This window comes from Tupaia chinensis, unplaced genomic scaffold (genome assembly GCF_000334495.1).
Source record: "Tupaia chinensis unplaced genomic scaffold, TupChi_1.0 Scaffold000197_1, whole genome shotgun sequence".
NCBI lineage: Eukaryota > Metazoa > Chordata > Mammalia > Scandentia > Tupaiidae > Tupaia > Tupaia belangeri.
The window spans coordinates 3304444-3318771 of NW_006159672.1; the positions used below are offsets into that span (position 1 = coordinate 3304444).

The following is a 14328-nucleotide window of genomic DNA, read 5'->3' on the forward strand; positions in this document are numbered from 1 at the left end:
GTAGGGAAACCTGAATTCCTCCCCTTGTTCTGGAGACTGAGCAGTGAGGCTGCTGGGCTGGAGAAGGATGGCACCAGGCATCGAGGGCTCGCAAGGACCGCTTGTTTCCTTGTCCCACTCAAGTCATTAACTACATTATAAACTGACTTTGGTAAAGTAGCATTTATTTAAAACTAAACTGTTGGGATGGGCACTTCATCGAATCATTAATGTGTAGTTTGATGTTCCTGTCAGTTTATTTATCTCTGTCTTTACTTGCTGAGGTATTTGCATATTTAATTGATCAATATGCTCCCTGTTCCTCTTGCACATCTGCCAAGCTGGTCCCAGCCTCTTATACCCCTCATTTCTCAAACTGACAGCTCGCTGCCTGCCACCTCCTCCCGACGCCCAGGCACCGTGGAGCGCCTTTGCAGCAGCAAGGCTGCCCGGCCCACCGGCCGGCGTCACTTCTGCATGTCTATTAATTTTCCATCCTCGGATAACGGATAGCCTCGAGTAAGGAGAAAACATTTTCGGTGTCTGATCTGTAAAAAGTTCTTCAGACAGATTTTCCACATGGCTACACGTCACAGTGTGAGAAGCAACATGTGTTCATCGTCCCCCATTCAGCATCTGTCACTGTCTCGCTCCTGCCTCCTCGCAGCCTTGAATTGGAGCTTCTTATCAGCAGTGTGTCAGAAATCCGCGCTGCCTTCTCTTCCTTGTTTAATCTTTTATTAAGAGCTACATTGTGAGCTTCTGATAGCAAATGTCCTCCACTTCATCATTCATAAATCGGAGTCAACATCAATAAGGTGGTGGCTCGACGAAATCAAAAGCAGCGTGGTTAACTGCCAATGAAAACGTCTTAAATTTTCTAAACAATCCGCTGGCATTTCTTGATGCCAACAGAGTGCCACAAAGCCCCATTATGTGTGTTGGATGGCTAAAAACATAAGGAAGTTGTTCTCCTCAAGTCCCCGCCTCACGATTGATTATACCGAAGGACAACGAGGCAGAGGCCATCGCCCTGGAACAGCTTGGATAATTTCAAACAGACTAAAAGAACTACCAACCATTTGGTTAAAACATAAATAAATAAAACCTTCCCGATGAGCCATGCAAAGGCAGTGGTGGCTTGAGAGGGAAATCTGGGAGGAAGAAAAGTGGATTTCCCAGTTGTTCTTCACAGCCTGAGGAAGGCGAGAGATGGATGAAAACAAGATTGTGTTCCTTGCATGAGAATGCATCAGGGGCCACAGTTCAGAACTGAGGCATCACCACCAAGCATGGAAAAATATAAAGAAAGTCTGCACAGCAAGGTCCTATGCCGGAATCTGGGCTTCTGTTCTAGACTCTTCTCTTCAATGATTGTCATGCTATTTCTCTCTTCTTTTGATTGATGTTTTAGTCTAAGCTGTCATTAGTTAAATTAATTTTCTCTCAAAGATAGTGGAATAAGGTCCACAAAGGCAAATCTTATGAGACTGTAAAAATAGACTATAATTTGGAGGAAATTCAGATGTGTTCTCTGCTCTTGTCATCGCTGCAGAAGAACACTTTAATTTGATATGAATTCCTCAAGAGAAACTTTAAATTAACTTAGATTTAGCTGTGTTTGAGAGATAGCAATTCAAAGCAACAAAATAAAATACTCTTTGCTGACTCCGATGTTTCTATGTTCATGCTTCTATATGTTCTTTTTTATTTTCTGCTCAGGCTAAATAAATGCCAATATTCACCTTGAAAGAGTCATCATAAAGTAACTCCCTTGGGATATAAAAATATACTTCTCTCATCTTCCATCCAAACAGTGTCAGATGAAGTTAAAAGACCTGGTAAATGTGCTAAAATCTGCTTATGTGAATTATTTTTTTCCAGGATAACTGAGCAGCCATCACCAAAGCTGTCAAGATGCAAGGAGAAATGCAGACTGTTTTATAACCTAAGAGTAAGGCACAGATTTTTTTTTTGGTGGGGGAACGAGGGCAGCTAGAAAGAGGCACAGCATGAGGGGAAGAAGGGCTCAGAAGCCACAGATTCCTTTACAGCAAGATCCTTGGGGACATCTAGTCCAGCCCACAGGAATGATGAAGGCCTAGCCAGGGTCCAACCAAGGGAAGGGAATCTGGGCTTCTGTTCTAGACTCTTCTCTTCAATGATTGTCATGCTATTTCTCTCTTCTTTTGATTGATGTTTTAGTCTAAGCTGTCATTAGTTAAATTAATTTTCTCTCAAAGATAGTGGAATAAGGTCCACAAAGGCAAATCTTATGAGACTGTAAAAATAGACTATAATTTGGAGGAAATTCAGATGTGTTCTCTGCTCTTGTCATCGCTGCAGAAGAACACTTTAATTTGATATGAATTCCTCAAGAGAAACTTTAAATTAACTTAGATTTAGCTGTGTTTGAGAGATAGCAATTCAAAGCAACAAAATAAAATACTCTTTGCTGACTCCGATGTTTCTATGTTCATGCTTCTATATGTTCTTTTTTATTTTCTGCTCAGGCTAAATAATTGCCAATATTCACCTTGAAAGAGTCATCATAAAGTAACTCCCTTGGGATATAAAAATATACTTCTCTCATCTTCCATCCAAACAGTGTCAGATGAAGTTAAAAGACCTGGTAAATGTGCTAAAATCTGCTTATGTGAATTATTTTTTTCCAGGATAACTGAGCAGCCATCACCAAAGCTGTCAAGATGCAAGGAGAAATGCAGACTGTTTTATAACCTAAGAGTAAGGCACAGATTTTTTTTTTTGGTGGGGGAACGAGGGCAGCTAGAAAGAGGCACAGCATGAGGGGAAGAAGGGCTCAGAAGCCACAGATTCCTTTACAGCAAGATCCTTGGGGACATCTAGTCCAGCCCACAGGAATGATGAAGGCCTAGCCAGGGTCCAACCAAGGGAAGACAAGGGCTTAGCCTAGAGGCCCTTCCTCCTGCCTCCTGGACCCACTTCCTGATATTAAAGGGTCTCCTCCAGTTCTTACACTTTTAGGAAGTTTAACTCTTCATATATTTTATTTTAAAATTCTGTTTCTTATATAGCCACCTACATCGACTATACTGTGATCAGGCTTTGCCAAACTGTGAGCATCTTTGAGGTATGCTGTTGGGGGTGGAGGGATCCCAAGTTTCCCTGCTGGTAAGTGCTACTGAAAGTCAGCTAAGAAATGTCCTTGATTCACATGATCTGCCCCCCTTTTATCTACAAGCAACCTGGATGGACTTCCATCCCTAGGTTGGACTGAGGTTACACCCGAGACCACCTCAGATCAGGGTGACTGAACTTGCTGAGGTACAAATGAAAACCTGGTGATCTTGGGAGTCATCAAAAGCATCCATTTACTCAACACCCATGAGAGCCAAGTTCATGGATTTGGAGTCACTGAAAGGATGCATCATCTAACACCCATGAGAGCAAAGTTCAAGGATTTGGAAGTCCATGTAATCAGGCATCAACCCAACCATTCATGGTAAGGCCAAGTTCAAGAACCTGAGAGCCAATGAAATCAGGCATCACCCCAACACCCACAAGGGCCAAATTAAAAGACAGGTTCTATGCACAATTCTTTGGGTTAGTAAGTCCCTTTGTGGCATGCCCTCTAATAAGAACCATTCTCAAATGTAGGATGCTCTTGACATCTAAATAAGTGGATCCTTCCGGGTCATACAGTCAAGTACATCTGGAGTGTCTTATCCAAGTGGCTGTGGTCCTCTTAGCTGGGAAGGAGCCCAGAGGCTGCAAAGGCACGGCTGACATTTTCACATGACTTACCACCACTCCGGCAATGTCATAATTATGACGCCTAAACTTACCCTGTTTATTTGCAGGCTAGAGGAATGCATGATTGTTTATTTTTATTACAAATATTGATGGTAACTCACAGGCATTTACTTCATTGCCATTTCAAGTGAAATTGCCCATCATAAAATATCTCTAGAATTCTGATCCTGATTAGCTTCCTGAGCTGGTCCAGGGTGCTATCCTACCATTTGTCTTAATTTTATTTTGCTCACCCTAACTGCATACACCACTTCAGGAATATCTGGAATTTTGTTTTAATTGTACAGCTTTCAACTCGCGCCACATTTCTCTTTGTGTTGAAAGCATCCCGGTGATTTATCCTCATTATTGTGTAAATAGGTTTCGGCAGTTCTCAGTAAATAAAACAAAGACTGACAGGAGGAGAAGAGGGAATTTGCTTTCCTACCAATTAGAGTAGCCTTAGGCAGTACTTTTAAGAGGAGATAAATCCTGCAAATCACTAAAATGATCCTGTCACATGCACCAAATATTAAAATCGCACAGCGGCGCCCTCGGTACAGTTTGCTCTGGTTTAATGAGTTGGGGTGGGCCTTGTTGTGAGGGCTACAGCGCACAGTTGGGGACCCTTGACTGACAGCAGAGCTCACACCCAACTGCAGCTTCCCAACCAGTGTGGCCAGATGGAAAATCACAATCTAGTGGAATCTGCAGCTTTTCAGATAATGAACATTCCCAAATTGTCTTTTCACCTCCTACCTGTAAAATCCTTCCCCATGACAAGTAAATGCAAACTCCATATTAGCTGAGGTGATGCTTTTAATACCCAATGCACTATTTAGAGACAACATCTCTAGACCATACCTATTAAGGGAACAACCTGTTAACTTCTTCAAGTGAGGAAGTTTCAGGGAAATTAAAAGAAAGGTTACTTAATCTAGTATCACACTCCTACAACAACGCATTAGCTCTTGTCCTATACAACTAGTTAGCTGGAAAAACAAAGAACTTCTAGAAAAAGAAAATTTAACTAAGGTTCAACAACTCATCTATGTTCTCCAGCTCTGTGGTTAAATGATCAACCCAACTCAAAGTCAAGCAAACTTATGGGTACAATGAACACTGGAACAGGAGTTGTGAGTTAATTGTTTCTGAGGCTGATATGACTCGGGGAGCTGGGCACATGGCCTTTCCCCAGGTGGCTGTTCAGGCTACTGAAGCATGATGCACTATATGGGAAGTACATCTGTAAGGGAACATTTTTAATGAAGTTGTAATGGCCAACAAGATTTTCATCATGGCACCCGGAGGTGCAGAAAGCCCCGGAACAGACAGCCCAACATAATAAGAACCTTTCCTCTTTCTGCCATGGTCAGGTCTTACCTGGTGACAGTGACACTTCATGTTTGAGCAATAACTGTTAGCTTGTTACGGCGTCTTTGTAAAAGTCTTTAGGAGAGGATAACTAGTTTTATGACAAGAACTCCCATAACCCAAGACTCTGGGTCAGTAATATATTAAAACAAAATAAGACAAACAGGACTTCTATATAGCAAGAACTTGTGCTGGAAGGTCACCCAGGCAGGGCAGGACAGAGAAGGAGCCAGAGTCTTCTGCTCACCCTGCACTGGGGCCTACTAACCATCGAAAACACCAATTCACATTCAAGAGACAGGGGGCCTCTTGCCAAACCCCAGAAATACAGTCTGAGCATCCCTTATCCAAATATCCAAACTCCAATGCTCCAAAATCCAAAACTCTTTGAGTACCATGTGATGCCACAAGTGGAAAATTGCACACCTGATCTCATGTGCCAGGTTGTCAAAATACTACCTTGCTAAAATTTTATATTCAGTTACCTTCAGGCTATATATATAAGGTATATAAGAAACAAATTTTGTGTGTATATGAAACAAATTCTGTGTTTAGACTTGAGTCTCATCCCCAAAACATCTCATAATGTATACATAAATAATCTATAATCTGAAAAAAGTCCAAAACCTGGAACACTTCAAGTCCCAAGTTTTTTAGATAAGGAATATCTAACCTGTATGTAAGATTCACAGGTGATTCTCCATGAACTTACTACCATTGTCTTCCAGGATTTGGACTGAAAAACAGCCAGGAGTCACAAGAACAACACAACAAATAGAAGAACAAACAATGCTACAACTCTGATGAAAGCCGTGAAGGCATTTCGCCCTTTCTTGACATTGTACTTTTCAACTGCCAACTGAAGTTCCATTTCACAAGTATCAAGTGGATTAAGGTGAAACTGCTGGTTTTGCAGGTCAACAATGATCGGGTATTAGCAGTCTCATGTGTTTTGACCTAATATTTTATGCAAAGGCAATACCAAATTGACCATAGGTCAATTTTCAAAGTAATTATGATTTTCTATTCCTTTGAATTAAGATTCCCTTGTAAAGGATGATCCAGACTGTCTATATTTAGTAGCTGTGGTTACTTTATTCCATTCATTATTTTTAGTCATGTATCCATCCAGCACTCTATAAGCACTTGTTTCTATGTTAAATTCTGTGAATAAAAAGATCACAAAGATAACATCCCACTCTCACAAAATTCAGATTAAATTCATTAAACAATGCCAAACTGTCAAGCACTAAAATTGTGAGGAAATGTATTATAGGGATCATGATTTTTCTTTTTCAGGTTTTTGCCATAGGATGTGTATACTCATCAATGTTCATCAGAGAGAGACAGAAAGGGAGAAAGTGAGAATCACCCCTGGAGTGATGGCCATGCCACAAACTCTTCTTTATTATCCTCTTGGGATTTGGGGCATTAACCCACATGCACCCCTATGTGATTTTCAGGCTGCCGGGTCCAGGACTTGAACCATAGTTGGACATGTGGGAGTCCAGTGCCTTAACCACTATGCCACCTGCTGGTCCCCTGATGCATTGTTTTAAAAGTGTTTATTGAGTCATTTCCTAGTGGTCCTTCAAATGGATAAATATCCACAAAATCAAGGGTAGAGGGCATATTGGACTTGAGGAGGATATGATTTTTGAAGAGGACAAAGTCCACATATTTAAAGGTGCTCCAAAAGGCACTCTCTTGCTGTTGTGAGAAGCCCACACGTAGCAAGGAGGACCCCAGGGAGTACAGTTTAGTGGAATCTCAATTGCTACAAAAACCATCATAGAAATTGTAGCATTTTATTGCTGGGAGAGGATTTGAAATCAAATTCAACCCTCAAGTTGAAAAACACAAATAGAACCAGCAAAGTTCTGCCAGCTAAGCCCCCTGATGCCTCCCCACTGCTCTGTCTGCTCCTAAAACCCTGAACACAATTCCAAAGGGCTCCCCTGAGAGAATTGCTACCACTTCTAGAAGGGGGGGGAGGTGTCACATGACTCGAGACCATGACACATTTCCCTTAGCTGATTAAACACCATACTGTTAGTGGAAGATATTTAAGCGGATTCTTTTTTGCCTATTTCTTTTTTTAACTTCATTTGTTATTATCATCATTATTATTATTTTCTAGTTTGATCAGAGAGAGACAGAGGAAGAGAGAGAGAGGAAAAGTGAGAAAGCAAGCTACCAGGTCTGGGACTTGAACCACAGTCGGCCATGTGGGAGTCCAGCACATCTAACCACCACGCCACCTGCTGGTCCCTATTTCAAAATTCATGTTCTTCCATTTACAATACTCTATCCCAGCCCATTTCTAAGGGTCCACGGCCCCTAATCCTTACAGCTTAAGATCCAAAGTTCCCAGGGTCCCTGAACTGCCCCAGACTCACCCTGTACACACACTTTCTCTTCTGTGTTATACCTTTGTTCTCGCCTTTTACCAAACACACTAAAGGACATAAGATTATGAAAATGCAATCAGATAGATAAATGGACGGACAGAGAAACAGATAAATACAGGGCCAGGCAGTGGCACAGTGGTAATGCAACTGGACCTACACAGGTAAGGTCCTGGGTTCACATCTCAGGACTCCCCTGAATAGACTGAGGGGGAGAGGGTATATGCACATATTTGTGATTCAGGCTGTTAAAATTATTGCAGGGGGTATCTGCCTCTTGCACTCTCCAAAAAAGGAAATGCATAAATAAACTTAAAGGGTTGTCAGAAAAGTCACGATGGATTTTTTTCATAGAAAAATATGTCATGATTTTTCAGACAACCCAATAGAGAGCCAGCCATCCTTTAGAGCAGGAAGAGTACTTTAACCACCTTAATTCAAGCTATTAAATTTTCAGTAAGTTATTTCTTGAATGAAATATTTGATATTAAATATTTTAAATGATATTTTAATAACAAATATTTAATTTAAATATTTTTGAGAGGTTTTTGCTATAGGGCACGTGTGCTCACCAGAAAGAGAGAGACAGAGAGAAGAAAGCAAGAAATCACCCCCGGGGGGGATGCCCATGCCAAAATTCCTTCTCCTCCACTCTCCTCTCGGGATCCTGGGGACGCACACACATGCACCCGGAGTGGGTCTAAGCCACCAGGTCAGGGACTCGAACCACAGTCAGCTACATGGGAGTCCAGCAACATAGTCATTACGCCAACTGCTGGTTCTTTATTTAAATATTTCTTAAATGAAATATTTATTCCTAAAAGAATAAAAGTGACTCCTTAAATAGTTTTCTATATCATAACTATAAATTTTGACTAAGTAGAGAACAGACACAAATTTATAATGATAAAATATTTTGGGGAAAAAAGGCAAATTCAGAGCCAGCTGGTAGTATGGTTAAGACGCTGAACTCCCACATGGCCAACCATGATTCAAGTCCCAGACTAGGCAGCTATAGGCAGCTAGCTTTCTCACTTTCCCTCTTTCTCTCTCCCTGTATGTCACTCTCTGGTCAAATTAAAAAATAATAATAATAAATAAAATGAAATAAACAACTCTCAAAAAAAAAGTTAAATTCATCCCTAAGTGAGGATAAATAGAAAGAACAGGGCTGTGCCTTCCGAGGAGGTGAATTTCTTTTTTTTTTTTTTGGGGGGGGTGGGGGGAGAGGTTTTTTTTTGCTATGGGGCACATGCACTTACCGACAGACAGAGACAGACAGAGAGACAGAAAGTGAGAAATCATCCCCCCAGGGGGGATGGCCACGCCGCAATCCCTTCTCCATTCTCCTCTTGGGATTTTGAGCACGCATGCACACGCGCCCAGCGTGAATTTTAAGTCACTGGGTCCAGGACTCAAACCGCGGTTGACTACATGGGAGTCCAACAACATGGCCATTACGCCAACTGATGGTCCCACCGAGGGGTGAATTCTTACCCCACCAAGGTGTGTCCTTTGGAATGAGGTGACTCTAGTCCCTAAGAGCTCCATACTCAAGTCTTCCTTACCCTTGTCCTTCTGTTGATTTTGGGGACTTGGTGAGAACAGAGTCTTGGGGACTCTGGAGAGCATCATCCAACATGGCAGCTACTGGCCACAAGTGGCGACTGAGTGTGGAAAAGGTGGTAGCCCCAGTGGAGGTGTGCTGTACATGACTAAAGCACACCAGAGCCAAAGCTTAGGAAGTGAGAGGAAATGCAAAATATCTCAGGGCTGGAAGGTGGTACACTGGTGAAATGTCTCTGCAAGGCTGACCCACATGAGAGGGTCCCAGGTTTGTGCCCAGAGACCTGAGTAAGCTAGGCACATATATGCCCATGATATGTGGCTGGCTAAGGCTAGGGGTAGATCATAGCAAGAAGAAAACTTTTTTAAATGTGTAATATCTCACATTTTTATACTGATTACATGTTGAAATAAATTTGGGGGCTACACAGAATTAAGTAAAAACATTATTTAAGAATTATTTTATTTAACCTTACTTATCTATTCCTTTATTTATTTTAATTTGGCCAGAGAGGGAGAGAGTGAGAGAGAAGGAAAGTGAGAAAGCAAGCCACCAGGTTCGGGACTTGAACCGCGATCGGTCATGTGGGAGTCCAATGCCCTCAACCACCACACCACCTGCTAACCTCAAGTAAAAACATTATTAAAATTAATTTCACTTGTTTCTTTTTACTTTGTTAGTGTGGCTATTAGAAAACGTTGACATCTCTGGTCTGAACTTGTGGCTTACACTCTGTCCACTGGCCCTTGCTGATCTAGAGAGCAGGCTGTCTCCAGGGAACAGTCCTTCACCAACTTCGCTCTGCTCCAAAGAAGAAAGGATGGAGGCTCATCTGGATCCCACAACCCAACTCTAAAGGATGGTGGCTCCCTCCTCCTGCTGCCCCAGGGAGAGCACACAGTTCGGTGAGAGTCGGGGGCCTACCCCTCTCTCCAAGAGGGCAAGGAAGGGAGACTTCCTAAGCCTGCAGGCTCCAGAAACCCGACACTGGACTCCCCTCCACCCTGTGAAGCAACCTCCCTCTGGAGGCTGCCCTCCTGGGCTGGGCCCCTGAGGTCGTATTTGTTTCATTAATGCCATGGCAGACACTCCAACACTGCTTCACATTCCAGAGCGATTCCAAAAGTGATTTCCACAATATGATTTACATACTAGCCGAGTGTAAATTTAGAATAATTTGGCCTGAATGATCCTTACTAGAATAGATGGCCACAAGAAAAGAATGGTGAATAAAAGCAGCCTTACTCAGAATCTAAGCAATTTGCTGGCAAATACAAGCAGCATTTCCCCAGATTATAATTTACACTGTATTAACTGTCAAGAGCGCTTTTGAGAAATATAGATAACAATTCAGATGCAATCGATAGGGAGTGACAGTTGATTTTAAAGCTTAATGCAAGACAAGAAAGAAATGACTGGAGCATCAGCTCTGGAAGAATAAATTTGTTTTGTATTTGATTTTTGTGTTAAATTTATTACTGCCAAGAAGAGCTCTCTTTCAATAATATTAAGAACAAGATTGTGAAATTGCAACATGTTTGTCTCCCACAGTTTTCACAGCATTTCCAATATAAAATGATGCCCGTGCTCAGTACTATGTATAGATCCGATTAAACTGCTATGGATTCCTCCAAGTTCGAGTTTCTGCGCCCCACAAGGGCTCCTTCTTTACCTGTCTCTGGGGTGGCAGGAGGCTCTGTTTGGGCACGAGGTGGGGTGGGCTCTCCTGGGAGCCGTCACATCCTCCTGTGAACCTGAGGAGGGGGCTGCCCCAGGAGTTCTAAAGTGGCCTTAACAATAGATTCATCTCTAGAAATAGCATCCAGTTTGTTGTTTCTACAAGTAGAGTTCCGTGAAAACAAAAATTTGAAAAAATGTCAGGCTAAAGTCCAACTGCTTGATTGAGAAGGGTTGGTGTATCCTTGTCATAGTCAATAGAAGCTTTTTTTTCAGTTCTGTCAAAATGTCCAGTGTATATAATCTTAGGGTTTGATGTTCGTTCTGTGCAATACTGCAAGAAACTTCCTTGACAAATACCAGGGAAAAAAAAAATTTCCCTTTTAGCCCAACTCTATTATCCTTCTTATTCTCTCCCTCCAGCTGGGGTTGCCTTTCCGCAGCCCTGTACACTCAAAAACCCACCAGCGTGGCCAGAAATGAAATGATGAAAGTTGCCATAGTTCAAACTTATCCATACTTCTCACTTATGACATGATTGATTTTCCTTCAGAGTGCTCAAATATGGGATTGTCTTCTTTCTTTTTTCACTGTGGAAACAGCTAATGTATACAGCCTTGGCCTGCCAGAGAAGGGGGAAGCAGTTGACATGTAGAAGAACAACTGAAATGAATACGGATGAAATTTGAAAGTGCAATTTTCCATCTGTCAATCACCTTTCAAAGGGACCCGTTAACTACCAATCGGGAGACCCTCAGCGAGGGCGTCCCATTTGCGGCTCTCCATGCAACGGCCCCTTGGCCTCATTAATCAAGATATTAGCTGCTGATCAAAGTTTTGCACAGGTATGCTGTATTGACTCAGAATGCTCCAGGAGTATCTTACTCTGTTTCTCTAGATGCTATCGATAATTCATATTTTGAATTAAAACAAATGGTCTCCTTTTTAGCAGAATTTGATTAGGTGACAACAAAATCTATTTCTCTTGCTCCGGTGATGGTACGCTGTGGATCCCCTCCCTGAACTGTCTCAGAAGCAAATGTGAGGTGTTCGCACATTAATAATGGATGGTCACCCCAACCCTTCCTGGCTACAGCACCGAGATGCCTCGAAATACAGCCAATTAAGGTTTATTTAATTATTAAGGTTGAATAAATAACAGCGAAACATGTTAAAAATCTTTCAGTTTCAGTCAATCATAATAAAAAATTAATGAGACTGGATAGAGAGCCATAAAAACTGATAGACTGCGATCGTGAATTATAAATTGGTATTGATTTTTTCCTTTGCAATAACACTCTCAGGTAATCGTACGTTGTCGCATGTAAAGTGCACTTTCCTGGTTGAGACTAATATTAACTATCAAATATAGATGAGAGGGAGGCATTTATGACACTTCAGATTTCACAAACAAAAAGCAAAAAATACAATTTGTGGAATAATAGCCGCACTGAACAGAGAATCCTAGGGTGTTTATGGGAGCCGGCCGGGACCCCACTGAGCCGTGAATTCATAAGACACAGTTACCTTATTCTTCTCCTGCCATTTCTCCTCTGATATGTTACCTTGTTAGTATCACTAAGAAAAGCATAAATATTTTTTATTATTTGTGAGGCTCATCCTGTCTTGCTTAATAGACAGGCCACATGGAGTTAAAGCCATATTATATGACCTGGTGCAGAAGTGATCATTCAAAAACCCAAAGCACATATTTTATACCGCCTGGCTTTATTAATTCTAAGCCCCCAAGAAATAGCGGGAGGATTTTCCAGCTTTCTGTTTATTGAAGTAACATGGAAACAAATAAGACATTTCCCTAGGCTAGCTCAGATAAAGTGGACAATTACTATTGGCATTCCACATGTAAATATTTAACACTTCACAGCTAGTTTGCACCTAAATACCCATTAGATGTTGCTACAAGCCTGGACACCATTTCCCAGCAGAGCTACATGGGCCGTCCTGGGCAATGGTTATTGGATTAGGGGAAACACAAATCTTGTTCTAAATAGTGCTGGAAGGGGACTCGGCTCGGAGGAGATGGGGTATACCTGATCGGGCAGCTTTCCTGAGTGACACAAACCAAGTCCACCAAGAAAACTCAGACAAAGCCAGTACTGGCACAGCCACTGCTGCTAATTGATAAGCAGCCGGCTGCAGTTCGTTAGTGGCGTTGATCGGATTTCCTCGTTTGGGAAGAAACATCGAGGAGATACTGTACACGTGGCTAACTATGAACAATACTGCTGCCTGTCTGCGGTTCGGCCCTGCCTCCTTTCCACACTGCCTGCACAAGGCCACCATACTTTCAGGAAAGGCCTGGGCCAGGTCACGACCAAGGCAGTGATCCGCAAGTCCACTTCTTGTGAATCCTAAAGACAATGCAACTATCTCTTTCCGGGGGTCTCCCCCTAAACTGTTCCTAAGAAGCTTCTGCTCCTTTAAGATAAACTAAAAGTATATTTTTCATAAGTGAAACAAGTAGTCAGAGTTCAAAATGTGGACATTATCTGCCCATTCTTGCTGGCATTTGGAACTTAAAAATGAATAGGGTAGGATTACTTTTCCTAGAAGGCAGCTCTCTCATCCTTTAACTCTCGTACCACTGGAATATGCCACTGCTTAGAACCCCATGTATACACACAGTTGCCCTGGGCAGATGAGAATGGACAGTGGGAGATGAGCCCCTGACAAGGAAGCAAGTCCTATGGCCATGGGATCCCCACCCTCCTGCCAATTCTCACCTGGGGTTCACTTCTGGACTCCCTCAATTAGCAGACACCCATGACTGTCAGAGGCAACTATGATCATCTCTCAGGGAGTCTCTATTGGCCCTGCTGGCCCAGAAGTCCCAGACTCTGCCACAAACCTTGTGTTCCAGGAAAAGGAAAATGTCCTGGGAGGCTTCACTTACTAGAAACAGAAGCCACTGGACAGGGCACAAAGATGGCCACGCTGGCCCTCAGTGACCGGCCACAGGCTCCCACTCACCCGGCCTGAGTGGTACCCTTTAAAGCAGCAGCTAAGTCTTAAAAATCAGGTGAAGAGTAATTCTGACAAACTCAGGAAGCCAAGCCTGGCACTGGGCATGCTGGGCACCTACATATACCCCTTGCGAGCCTGTGAGCTAGGCTGGGGACCCTCCACGGTACACCGTCAACTGCCAGGGACCCAGGGATCCCACCGGAACAGGGGCACCCACCCCTGGACTCACAGCCTCTGAGAGCCCAGCTCCCAGCTCTTCCCTCGCCACACTGACCTCTGTGCTCTGGAAACAATTACTCCTGGAAGGCCTGTCAATATCATTATTTTTACAAGAAATCAATACGCCTCACAAAGTTAATGGGGGATTCAGGCAGGGAGCGCTTACCTCCTCACTGTCAGGGGCTTGGGCTCTGCTCAGCGCTGATGACAGATCCGCCGACACCAGCAGACAGTAAGCAACGCGTGGAGAGGAGGCCAGGCGGCAGGCAGGCGTGGAGGCCGTCAGCAGCGCTGTGTTAACGAGCCCGCCCGGGGCCCTCCACTGGGCTGGCCGGCCCGGGGCCC

General features: G+C 43.0%; 1 protein-coding gene across 11 annotated transcripts in view; it reads right to left on the reverse strand.

The window, feature by feature from the left end:
- EBF3 (EBF transcription factor 3) overlaps nt 1–14328 on the reverse strand; it is a gene marked incomplete at its 5' end in the record, with an annotated part of 139929 nt that overhangs the window by 67466 nt on the left and 58135 nt on the right.